Raw genomic sequence first — 13,039 nt, 5'->3', positions numbered from 1 at the left:
CTCAGAATCATTAATATAAGAGAGGAAAATTAACAGTTTTATCCTAACAGTGTTGGGAGGTTTCTGATTGTGATTTAATTTACCTTCAACTAAATCTGTAGTAATACCAGGATTAATGTGATTCTGCAATTTATTATTTCAATAAAAAGTAAACTCCACCTACACCAACTTCATAGTTCTTGTGACTTTTAGAAATTAATTACAAGAGTTATCTGTACCCTATGAGCTTGTCAACTTGCTGATATAACTAGAATCTATTTTGGGTGCATGCCATTAAGATACTATAAATGCCATACTTTCTGATTAGTACTATTGTTAGGTCAGTATTTCTAAGGGGACATGGCCTAAAAGTCACTATGACTTTGACAAATTAAATATTTTTCCATAGCTGAGCTCTCAAAAAAAAAAAAAGAAGGAAAAAAAAAAGAAAACCAAAAAAAAAAAAAAAAAAACAAAACAAAAAACCCCACACAAAAAAACCCCAAATGAACAAAGAAACAAAAAAAACCCACAAAGGCAAAAAGCCACCACCTCACAAAAAAAACCCCAGCCAAAAAAACCCACTGCATTTGAAGACTTTCTGTTTCTGAGGGCGTCATTTGGATGGACTCAGGCTCTGGAGCATTCACAGTTGTTCCATAGCATGACAGTGGCATTTTGATCAATTGTCATAAGCATTCATCAGCAAAAAAAGAAACAGATGCTCTAGAGTGAAGACAGCACTACAGGTCATCACTGTCTCATTTCTAGCTTTATCGCTCTATCAGTGTCCTGGAAAAGAAGGCAGTTTCTAGCTGCTCACACCATGCAGGTCAGTTAATATACTGTGTTATCTGCTTCTGGTAGCAGACCTGAATCAAGCAGAAAGTTGTACCTGAGGCCTCCAGAGGTCCATTCTACCCACATCTCTATGATTTTCAGCAGTACAGTTATTAATTGGTAAATATATCCAGGACTTTGTGTAAGTTAGGTTCTGCTGGAGTTGATTCAGTTGAAACCTATTTTTTAACTTGTTTCTGAACTGATGAAGTTATTTCTCAGATAACTCATTCCTTACAGCATTGGGGAACTGGCAAGGACAAGCAACCTTAAGAGGAATAGGGCTTCCTTTTTCAACAGCAGCATGGATTTATGTCACACTCAATTAACCATTGTCACATGCTTTCCCAGCTGCCAGACCATTTCTGTGGGTCTTACAGATCCACTTCCGAATATTTTGTTAAGGTCCTGCTCTCTCTTGTGGCAGCTCACACCTCCTGTGACATCATGACCCTGAGCCAGAAACTGCTATATTAATGCTACTGGGGTGACACACTGGGTGAGTGCTTGAAAATTCTGGCTAAGCCACATATCTTCAAACACTTGTTTGCTGGAAATTACAACAATAAAGAAAATACATCTGTTAACCTGCTTTCAAGCAAAATGCAATGTGAAGTCAGTAGTTCATCCCTGGAAACTAATAGTTGCATGTAATCCTAACCAAAATTAATCGGGGTGGGGTCAGCCATGCACCCCACATCTGAGGGTCTTTAACAACATGACAGTGATGTTGGTTACTACCATTAATGTTTTCAGAGGTTTTAACTCAGCAGGGGATTTCTTATGAAGCATTTGTTTCCTCCTTTGTAAGGACTGAATCATAATTTTTTCCCTGAGGAAAGAGAGCCATCAATCTTCCTCCAATTGTAGCAAGAGACATCATCTCGTGACAGTTTTGAGGAACCAACCAGCTACACAGCCTAGACCTTGTCTTTACTCTGGCATCTGGTGCAGTTTCAGAAGATTTTCAGGTTGTTATTAAATTCAGTTCCTTCTAGTATTCTCATCTGCAAGGATTTACAATAATTTCAGTGTGAAAATTCACAGGGTAAAATACTTGCTAAAGTAGAATGATCAATATGTCCTGTGAGTGAATTGGTTCATGAGTGAAGCTACTCACATGCTCAACACACTCTAGAACTCAATCTGGCTTTATAAAAACAAGGGGATATTTGGGGGCTTACTCAGCTTTTCCAGGAATTGTATGCAATTTCAACTGCAGATCTTATAACAGCATGGGCCAAGGCACCACTGACAAAAGGGAAGGTTTTTTTCTATTAAACCCTTTGCATGTAACCAAGAGCCCAGCTGAGTGAAACTTCAAAATTCCAATGATGTCCCGCTGGCACACAGCTCTGCTCCTCCAGGCATCACTTAAGGGCTGCTGAAGAAAGCAGCCTGGTGTCCTTAGGTCATGGCATAGTCCTCCTCCCTGGCTGTGGTGGGATCACCAGCACCCACTAGATGGTGATCTGGGATAACAAGAAGGAAGCTTATGAGGCCCTGAGAGCAAAGGATTGTTCGGCTTGAGGGACTGAAGGGATTTGTCAAAACACAAGACCTAGGGGCAAAGGGCTAAAAACACTACAAAGATGGTCCTTAAAACGGGTTTTTACAAGTTGTGGTTTGCTTCTAGCAAAGTGCATCTGTGCAAGGGCAACTAAGTCCACTCAAATACAAAGAAATGCCTTAGAAGCATTCATAGTCTAAGGTTCACTTCTCTAATTAACTTGCAATGTCAGTGCTGCTCCTGAGCTGTGACTCTCCAGGCACACTGGCCCAGGACTCTAGAGCCTGAAAGCATGAGCAAGGCTGTCCGTAATTAGGGCTATTCAGGGCCTGAACTAAAAAGCTGAGAAATCTCTCTCACCACTCTGCATTGCTGGGAAACCCTGGCAGTTTGAACCTGTTCTTGGCACAACTTAAGACCAGAAATGCAATATCTTCCTCTGAAGACATCACAGTGTGCAACAAAAAGGGGACCTGCACTCCCATTCCCTGGAAGGACTGGGGAGCATTTTTTTTTTGCTAGGACTTGGTTTCTTCAAGTGATTTCCCAAGCTGGTGGAACAGTACTGGTATATGGACTGAGGTGGTATTTTCACTGAGGTGATGAATCTCCATCCTTGGAGAGTTTCAAATTTAACTGTATCAAGTTTGAATAACCTGATCTAACTTTTCAGACAGCTTTGTTTCAAGCAGGAACTTAAAGTACAAAATGTCTTGCCCTACCTATACCTTTCTGTAATTTTGTGATATATTTGATTTCTTTCACTCTTAAAAGATTCTGTGAAAAGAGCAGTGCAAGTAGAAGGGGAAGAGGAGATGGACAGTTATAACTGCAACTCTTTGTCCATCTAAATAGGATCAATGTGCAAAAACACGTGAGAGCACTTTGTGGTGTCTGATCTTAGTGCATGCACATAGCCCCAGCTTCCAGAGACTGGTGGCTTATATTTACTGGAACATTCTTCCTTCTGAATATAACCACTAGATGGGGAAGCAAGCACTTGATTTTTCCCAATTTCTTACTGAAAAATTTTACTTCCATGGTTGTAGCTATGCTTATACAATTCACTGTGTTCTCACCTCTGCGTTTAGCATCTCTGACTGGGTACCTGCTTGAGTACCTTGTGTTGTAGCACCTGACCTCAGGATTTCAGCCTATCGACATTTAAAGAAGGCTTTACACAAGACCACAGAAGAAAGACCCTAAATCTGGAAGTGTATAGTCATAGAAACACAGACAGGTTAGAGTGAGTAGGGACCTTAAAGTCCATCTCATTCCATCCCATGCCATAGGCAGAGTTTCCATTAGACCAGATTACTCCAAGCCCTGTCCCACCTGGACTTGAACACTTCCAGAGATGAGGTAGCCACAGATTCTCTGGGCAACCTGTGCTAGGGCCCAGAGAATCTCACTTTCACATGAAAGAACTTCCTCCCAATGATTCAGCATTATCTAGATCTCTCCGATTTTAGTTTAAAACCATTCTCCCTTGTCGTATCACTATCTGCCTGTGTCTTACAAGCTCCCTTTAAGCACTGAAAGGCTGCAGTTGAGGTCACCCCAGGGTCTTCATTTCTAAGAAGGCTATGAGGCAGCCAGTTTATTTCAGCTTGAGCTAGTGCCTCCAAAGAGGGACCCTGAACAGCGCAACTCCTGGGCTTTTATCTGCTCACAGTCTGTGCACCTGACCTTCACATGCTCTTCACATGCTCTGTACATGCCTCTTGGTCCAATTGCAATTTATAATCTGGGGGTCTTCTAACACCTCATTGGATTCTTTCTTCACGTCCACGTGGGCAGACCATTAACTGCTCTCTCTTCCAGCTTGGGGTAACCTCGGGGCCCTCCAGGGCCTCAGCTCTTATCTGAAGATCTCCAGATCTCTGTTTCCTCCCCTGCTCAGCTGTTTATGTTCACATATGGAGGTCATTTACAGCTCACCTCAAAATCAAGCTTTGAGCAGGGCCCACTCATGCTAAACTGTAAGCAAGTTACAATTAAACTTCAACCTACATAATTAATTTCTAATATTCTATAAGTAAACTTTACTTCTCAACAAACCACATACCTCTGGCTGTGGATTTCAGCCAATTTCTTAGCCACCTATCCTGGTTTCAGATAGCACCAGGTTAATTTTTTGCAGAAGCCAGGAGAGGGTGTGGCTACGGTCCAGATGTTACTTGACACAAAAGGGACACTCTCTCTGTCTTGTCCAGGGAAAAGGGGTTCCTTCCAGCCAAGAAAATATGGTGACAGAATGGTCTGGTATGGTTTTTTTGGGGGGGGCTTGCCATGTAAATAATTTATTTTTCTTGTACCTTTTGTTATTAATATTGTTGCTGTTAATGTTCTTATCTCACTGCTGTTTCCAGTAAATTGTTCTTATGTCAACCCATGATCTTTGTCTTTTGAGCCTCCAGTTGGAGGGGGGTGGAGGGGAAGCAGTGCATAGTGTCAGCAGGAATACTAAACTGGAGAATACCATTCTTATACCACAACACCACCAAACAGTTCACTCTTCAAATCCATGTCTCGCCACTTTGGAGATAAGGATGCCATGTGGGACCATGTCACAAGCTTTACAGAAGTCTAGGTGGATAAAATTCATCATCTTCCCTTGTCAATTGTTGCAGTAGCTCCATCATAGAAGACCCCACCAAAGTGGTCAGACATGACTTGCCCTTGATGAAGCTGTGCTGGCTGTCTTGGGTCAGCTCCTTGTCTTGTATGTGCCTTAATATTGCTTCCATGAAGATCTGCTCCAGTCCCTTCTGTATGAGGGACTGAAATGTGTCTAAGCCTGCCATATTTGGTCCGCTGTTGTGTACGTTGACAAGATAATGTAGAAGACCTTACTGTTAGTTAGTAAGACTTTAACCTTCAGAAATGAAACTATGTATCAGTCACCTGTAGGGGTTTCAACCTGTGAAGGGGGAGTAGTATACAATAAAGCCATTGTTGGCATGGAGGTGTTATGGGCTGTTGTGACCTCATCTCACACACTAGCCCCGCATGAGATGATGTTGAAACTAGCTGCACCTGAGGAAGAGGTATAAGGTATGGTCCTGGGGTGGAGGGGAGAGGAAAACATGATGCATTCTGGTTTCATCCAGAGAATGCTCTGAAGGTGTGCTGCCTCCCTACCCCTCCCACTCAGGAGCCATGCTCCATCTGCTTCTCCTGTTTCAGCAGCTTCTCTAGAATCCAGGGGCCAGCATGTATTAATTGCTACTGTGACTAATAAAATTAATTTGCTTTGCAATTCTGGGTGCATCTTGAGTTTTTTGTGCATGGGCATCCTCCCAAACTTGTAACACCTTCCCAGGCACAGAGGTGACAATCATTGGTACCTAGTTCCATGGGTCAGAACAAAGTTAATGTTCTTGCAGTAGCTATGAAGGGGCAGAGCCTGGAGCTGTGTGGTGGTGCCCAGGTTGTTATTCTGTACCATCCACTTCACATCAGGGGAGGTGGGGTGAAGTAGGGGATTCTAATTTCTGAGAAAGAAGGGGTCAAAAGGTGGTAGGCCCAGGGGCCATTTTCTTCATTGTCTCAGAACCATGCAGCACCTGCTGGATTGGCTGGTTGGTCAATAAGCTCTTTTTAAAATGTAAATCGCCCTCTTTTTTTTATATTCTTTTGTTATTAAAATTGTTGCTGTTACTGTTCATTTTCTCATCATATTACTGTTTCCAGTAAATTACTGTCTCTGACTTTTATTTCTCTCTTATGGGAGGGGGTGAAGGAGGGTGTAAGGCTGTATCAGGCTGAATTTCCAGCTGGGCTTAAAAGCATGACACCTTTTTAAAAATAGCATTGATGGGTTTTTTTTTCCTTTTTCACTGGGACTTCACCTGACCACCATTTTCAAATAGGGTGGAGAATGGCTTGGCAACTACATCAACCCTCAGGACCTTGGGATGTATCTAATCAGGCTCCATAGATTTGTGCCTATTTAGTTCCATCAGGTGGTCTCGGACATGCTCTTTGCTGATGGTGGGAGGGATGCTGTCCCCCAACCTTCACCCAGAGGTTCAGCAACTTGGGAGAGGCAGGAAGTCCAGTGGCCAGTGGAGTCTGAGGCAAGGTTGTGCATGGGTTCAGGTCTCTGCAGGTTGTACAGCAGGAGAATGACTTACAGGGAAATTATTCAACAGACAGGCTTGCTGATAACACCTGCAAATAATCGATACCTTGGGTCTCTTCAATCTTTACCTTCATTAGGTAAGATCCTTCAGCAGCCTGGAACATAACAAAAGCAGTTGAGGCCCATCTTAGCTTCAATCTAGTACTTGAAAAACACCATCAACTACAATTTGGAAAATTGGAATTACAGACTCGGGACATTTAAAACTGTGGTGCATATTAAGGAGGAAATAAAAGTTTTGGGGGTTGGTTGTCATGTGCGTCATGATCAGTGTCTGTCCCAAAGGCTGTTTCTAGTTTGGGTTATCCAGTGTGACTTCTGCTACAAGTTTGTGATTAGGCAGTTAGAATATTTTCTTGGGAAATCACTGAGTATTGAATTCCATCTTTTATTCTAAATGGCGTCTTTTTAGACTTAAGATGTCAGAGAAACATCTGAAGCAAGCAGAGTATGAGGTACACGGAGGAAGCCATCTGACTAAGAATGGGGATCTGCATATTCAGCTATGGCTCCGTCTCAGGAACAGTGTTTCTTCCTCTGGCCATGCTGAGCAGGGCACTCACTACACCTTTGTCAACATGGGCACTAGACTGATGTTAGCCATGAACTAGAGTGACCTTGACCCCTCTCAGGACCCTCCCTGATCAGCTGCAATTAAGCACAGGCTACCCATGTGTTTGTACTTTACCAATATGAATTCAAACACACTTCCTTGGTTAACACCATGGCAGGCTTAGCCTCTGGGGGCATTAGGCATGGATACAGCAGCTTTCTGCTCAGCCAAAGTGGACAGGGTATGCATATGCTCTCACACCAGGAAGCATGAAGGGTCAGGGTGCTGGAAATGCTGAGGTCAGGGTGTGGGGGAAGATCCCAAGGTACCAGGATGGCAGCATGCCCTCCCTAATTTCTCAACTCAATTTTCTTTATGGCTGCTGGAGAAGGCAAGTGCAGAGAGCCAAGATAACTTTTCAGAAGTCTACCTTGACACTGCTCTTGCCACCAGTTACATAAGCACATCTTATCTTCAGGAAGATTACACAGTAGGCACTGTGCAAGAGATGTCATGCTGGAGATGCAATGGGGGAATATCAGCATGTCAGAGGTGTACAGGAAAGGAATATGGTCAGTAATGAAAATCCTGCAGTGACGCAGACAAGCAACAGCATCAGCCTCACTGACAAACTGGGACAAGTTCCAGCTCCCTGCCTCTAAAACTTTACTCTGGGGCCAAGCAGAGGCATAGCAGCAACATACCACCTGGAATAATGCAGGCACTTTGCACCACTCAGAGTAGATGGCACCAAATATTCCCAGCCAATTTATATCCTGTGCTCCTGTACTGGGAACTTAAGAAACCAGCAATGCTGCATTTGCCACCTCTGCCAGAAAACAGCACATTACAGGGAGCTGAACTGGCCAGTCCACTGCAACTTGCCCTTGAAGAGGGGTCTGCCAATGTAAGCAGAGAGGTCATTGCATGGAATCCCCTCAGCACCAAAAAGCCCCTTAGCTCCACTGAAGCTTCCAAAAGGCTCTAAAAGATGGAATAGGCTTCCCTAGAGGAGGAGCTGCAGGGTTAGACAGCACAGCTTTTTACATTCCTGTCTGGGACTAAGAGTGGGGGGAGTGTTTGTAACCATAATGACTGATTCTCCAGTAAACATACCTTGATCTCTGCAGTTCAGTAAATATCACAAATACCCACATTGTTACATGCTTTGCATATCTGTGCCGACAGTAGTCACACTCCTTGCTCCCATTGCCACACATGGACAGGGTGTCACTTCCCATGCTGGATGTGAACGATGGTCTGTTTCCTTCTGCATTATGTTTGCTGGGTGCCATCTCAGATTAAAGGAAGGTGAGTTACCCTTTTTCCAAGCTATGTGCTCATGTGCAAACTAGAAATGAGAAAGTGCTAGGGGGGACAACAAAAATTTTCAGATGTGAGATTTATGCAGAGAAGGCAACTGTGTACAACAAAAAGGTTCCTGAAATATGAAAACATGAATTTTGATGTAAACAAAACCCAAAGGGAACACTTTTGCTGCTTATTTTTCATTTAAAAAAAAAAGCTTTCAGGACTTTTAAAGTTTGATGTAAACACACTCAAAATGTTCTATCAGCCTCCTTCCTCAGCTTTGCCAAACAACCTTACACAGACTTTCTCAGCAACATTGTACAAATCCAGTATCAGTATCCAGCAGTCAAACTTTTCATGTTTCAAAGCAGAATAAGTGAGCATTTTCTACAAAGATTATTCTGATTATTGTTGCTATTCTGCTGATGAGATCCATCAGCTTCCAGCAGATCAGAGCCACGAGTGTGTTTATGACAGCTGGCCCATGCTCTTGATACTTGCTTATTTCTAGAGCCAAAACAGAAATGTTTCAAGTGGAAAATTAGGCATCTAAGATGCAGGGCAGTGGTGGACCTTCCTCGGGTATTGTTCTTCTCTGCAAAGCATCATTATTGACTGCCTTGTACCTCACTGGCCTAAAATAATTAGAAATATAAAACTGCTAAATGATCGAGCCATTCCTTCCTTGCTAATAGTGTGATCCCCATAGAGGTAGGAAGGCTGCAAATGATATGGCTGTAACAGTGAGGACAGGCTATGAAAAGTGCAGAGTAACGTGGCAGATTGTTTCATTGGCTTTCACCCACAGTCAGGTCTGTGGAAACTGATTCCTCCAAACTAGCAGAGAAGCAATTGTGTGTAAAATCTCACCATTGTCCACAAAGGAAACAGAGGAGTCCTGCAACTTTATTCAAATAAAAAAAGGAGAGAGTCCACTGGGACATATCCTTGTGGGGTATCTCAAAATTTTGGAGGCCTCAGCCTCTCTTTTTTATCCCAAACTCCTTGCCACATGTTGCCCTCTTCCTTTCCCCACTGTCTGAAGTACTAGGAAGGTAGAGCCTTCCCAAACTGCCTATCACATATTCCCCCTTCAAAGTATCATTTTACCCCAAAGTTCATAAGCTCAGGCTTGTGCTGAGTCCTTCACTCATCTGTTTCAGGAGTTGGGCTGTCTGGACTCCATAACAAACCTGCTTCTTGAAGTTAGGGGAGAATTAAAACCCATTTCAAATACTTCAACTTTTCTTGTTTGAAAAGACATTAGCACACGTTTTCCCTACCAAGGCCTCCTGGCTCGTGTTTGTGTCCTGCCGCTGCAGCCCGGCAGAAGCCCAGACGCTACTGCCCGGCATTTCCCTGAGTGCCTGCTCCGGCCGTGCCGCTCTCCACAGAGCACCGAGGGATAACCCGGCCCCCGCTGTCTGCAGCCTGCCCTGACCCCCATCCGCCCGGCCCGGGGCGTGGAACAGCGCCTCGCCCGCTGGGGCCGGCGGAAGTCACGGGCACAAAGAAAGAATAAGGAACGAGCTGTGGATGTGATGCTTGTGGCTAACCCCTCCTCTCCAAAGGCTTTCTTTCCATCCTCAAAAGCTCGGTGCCCGAGCAGTTGGAAGTGGGCAGAGCCTGTCATTCGACCTGAGCAGGCAGAGCTTGGTTCCTGAGAGTCTGAACTACCCCCTCCCCCCGAGCCCTCCACAAGCTTTACTCCAGGTCTACAATTTGAAGGTATGGTGAGCACCCTGTAAAGGTAATACTCTGCTAAATTTTGCATTGAGACTTTGTTAATCATACAGGAGATCACAAATGTGGGCAGGATTCATGATCTGGGGAATCATTAAAGATGTTAGGGGACTTGAAAGGATCAAAAATTCTCTTTTTTATTTCTGGATTTCAGAAATTTAGTGCATTTCCTACCATCACAGGAAGAGGGGAAGAGGTATCACTAATATAATTTGTCCTTACAGATTTTACATTAATCCAGGTTTTGTGAACAGATGTTCATACACTTCTGACCTTCAAGAAGCAGCTTTGCTCTTGGACTGTAAAGGAGCTGAACTGCCTAAGGCACTATATTGGCTACGTCACTGCTTTCTATCAATCTTTTACATATTCTCTGACAGCTATGCAAAATATATATTTTAACCTGAACTCAGTATGCAATTTTTTTGTGCTCAATGCCAGGTTGGTTAGACTGAGCAAGCACAACTTCTTTAAATTTCACTTTATTTTCTGACACCACATTTTAAATTATTTTATTTGGAAAGTGCTAACAGACCTCCCCATCAAGTGGTTTTTGAGACAATGTTTTAAACATGTGGATGAAACATATACGCATATAAAACCTCATCCAAGGAAAGCATATAATGGAATTGACGCCTTGCTAAATAACCTTGTTACTGCGTAGCTAAATAAGATCCCTCAGAGAACATGTCTTTGCTGAGGCTCGTTCCCTCTCTTGGGAGTGCCTACAAGGCTGACGACTGGCCTCCCCCCACCCCCGCCGGGATCGGGATCGTTTGTGGAGGCACTTGCTCTGCATTTTCTCTTCCCTGCTGTGATCAAAGGCAGTGGGTGCCTTGTGGCCATTAGCAAGTGAGGTGCTCCATGGTATAGGAGTGTTACATGGAACAATCTAAATAATATTATATGTTAATAATGAATACTTTATTTGCTGGGTTTGTATCATTTAATTGCATATAGCGCTGCAAAGGAACCGGCAATAGCACATTCACAGTGTGTAGCATAGTTGCCAGGATTTACAGCTGTGTAATTCCATGGGGTTCATTCCCGTTGGTTAGCACTGGCTGTACACTGGTGACCTGAGTGACATTGTAGCACAAGGCTTTTCTGCCCAGACACTCGCACGCTTTTCTCACCTTTTCACAGGGAACTAAACGAACCTGCCGTGAGCACAGCTGCAGATTAGAGAGGTAAGAGTGTGTTTGTGTGTGGAAAAGCACCGGAAAGAGGGGCAAATAAGTCAAAGGGAGATCACACAAAGGTTTTCAGACCATCAGCCGGGATTCCTCAATTCTTGAAAGGCTGGCATTCGTTAGTCACTTTATCGTTCATGTCTTTAAGTAAGAAGAGTCTGTAAGTTTGACCAATTTTACGAGAGATAGCAGGGTTTGAGTTAACCGGGGATGAGGAGATGTCCAGAGCTGATCACTTAGCAGAGGTGCAAGTAGTGCAAGCATCAGGGAACAGGTTTCTGGCCAGAGCTGAAGGAGAGGTCTGTTCTGTCAGTCCCCATGCTGGAGCCTCACCCTTCATGTTGCACTGCATTGTCTGTCAGCAGTGCTAAAAAAATATTTCAAAGCAGAGCAAAGTGTGCAAGATACTGTTCCAGAGGCACTTCTTATCACAGTGCTAAAAGAGAGCTGAGCAGATAGTGCAGGTATCCTGGCAAATATACACAATTCATGGGACCAGAGCAGCAGCCTGGCAAGCAGATAAACACACTGCTGGTTTGCTTCCCAAGTTCTTCAGCATGGTGTGCTGTAATGAAGAAGAGTGGAATTTTCCATCTGGTTAATCAGACTTTGCGTGCCATCCTGCTGTCTCCCCACCATCGATGCTTGCAGATGCCCATTTAGCTGCAGGCTATGAACGGTGAGATTTCTCAGGGGCTTCTCCTAGGTCAGGAACAATCACTGGAAAAGTAGATCAGGGAGCTCACAGAGGAGGTGGCCTGATAAGCTGGGAACGTGCCTTCCCTTTGGCTCAGTTTCTGTAATGAGCTGTGAGATAGCTTGCGTTGCCTCTGTTGACAGCTTGCAGCCAGCACAGCACCACTCCAAGCTTTTCTGAGCAAGGACTTGAGACCCACATGCCTGCCTGAGCTCAGCCTAACATCTGCAGGCATCTGGGGCCACCTCATGACCCATGTGCTTTATAACCCATGAGAAGGGATGGGGAGAAAACTCCCTGTGTGGGAATTTGGAAAGGATGCTTGCTTGGAGGCAGGAGTGTTCCCATATACTGTGGCCACCTATACATGACTGTGCTGTGTGCTGGCACAGGACAGCCAGCTTGGAGCACCCTTCCTATCTATGGAGACCTTCCGAGTAACAGCCCAGTACTGTCTATGCATACTGCCTGCATGGGCCAGGGAGATCCAGGCACCAGATCTGAGCAGTCTCAGTGGGTGAAGTGTGCTCAACAAATCCTTGTGTAGCACCAAAGGGGGCAAACCAATCCCTGAGACACCAGCCCTGGAGAACTGCTTGAAGAGATGGCCATGCTTCCCCCATAATACTTCAAAGACGTAGCGGAAAGGGCAAAGCTTATGAAGCTGAACCTGTTCAACTGTTAATTTGAAAGCTGGTTTATTGACTTCAGACTGCATTAATATGTTAATATATTAATACATAAAAGTGATTTGTCAGAAATCTTGCTGACAGGACAAGATACAAACATAGGCAGATAGCTACATATGCCTTTGGTATAAGATACCATTTGATGACAAAAGCAGTTTGGCAAGGAGATGCACATAGAGACACCTGCAGCCTGAAAGAGGATGTCCTGTATCTTTCTGATACAGCTTCCAGGAGATACAGCCTTCCACAATGGGAAAGATTTGGAGATTCCTGCTGGATCTGGGAACCTTTGAGTTCTCCACTTGGGGTCTTAAGGCAAGGCTCTACCAAAAGGTGAACACATGTTTTGTCAAAATTAGGAGCCTAAGAAACATGAC

The 13,039-nt window shown here is 44.1% G+C and overlaps 1 protein-coding gene across 2 annotated transcripts in view; it reads left to right on the top strand.

Annotated features, from left to right (window-relative positions):
* The window catches only part of LOC135284888 (excitatory amino acid transporter 4-like), a 52,030-nt gene that overhangs the window by 3,147 nt on the left and 35,844 nt on the right, over positions 1 to 13,039 (top strand). Inside the window, exon 1 of one of the 2 annotated variants that reach the window (XM_064396679.1) lies at positions 9,869 to 10,068. The exons of the other annotated variant lie outside the window; for it this stretch is intronic. The gene's annotated coding sequence lies outside the window, so the exon portion shown is untranslated. Of the gene's footprint in view, positions 1 to 9,868; positions 10,069 to 13,039 lie in introns of those variants that run through there. 2 annotated transcript variants of the gene reach the window in all.

The sequence above is a fragment of the Passer domesticus genome, chromosome 21 (genome assembly GCF_036417665.1).
Source record: "Passer domesticus isolate bPasDom1 chromosome 21, bPasDom1.hap1, whole genome shotgun sequence".
NCBI classification, from domain to species: Eukaryota; Metazoa; Chordata; class Aves; order Passeriformes; family Passeridae; genus Passer; species Passer domesticus.
Note: the sequence above shows the minus strand (reverse complement) of the source record. Positions and strands in the feature narration are given on the sequence as shown.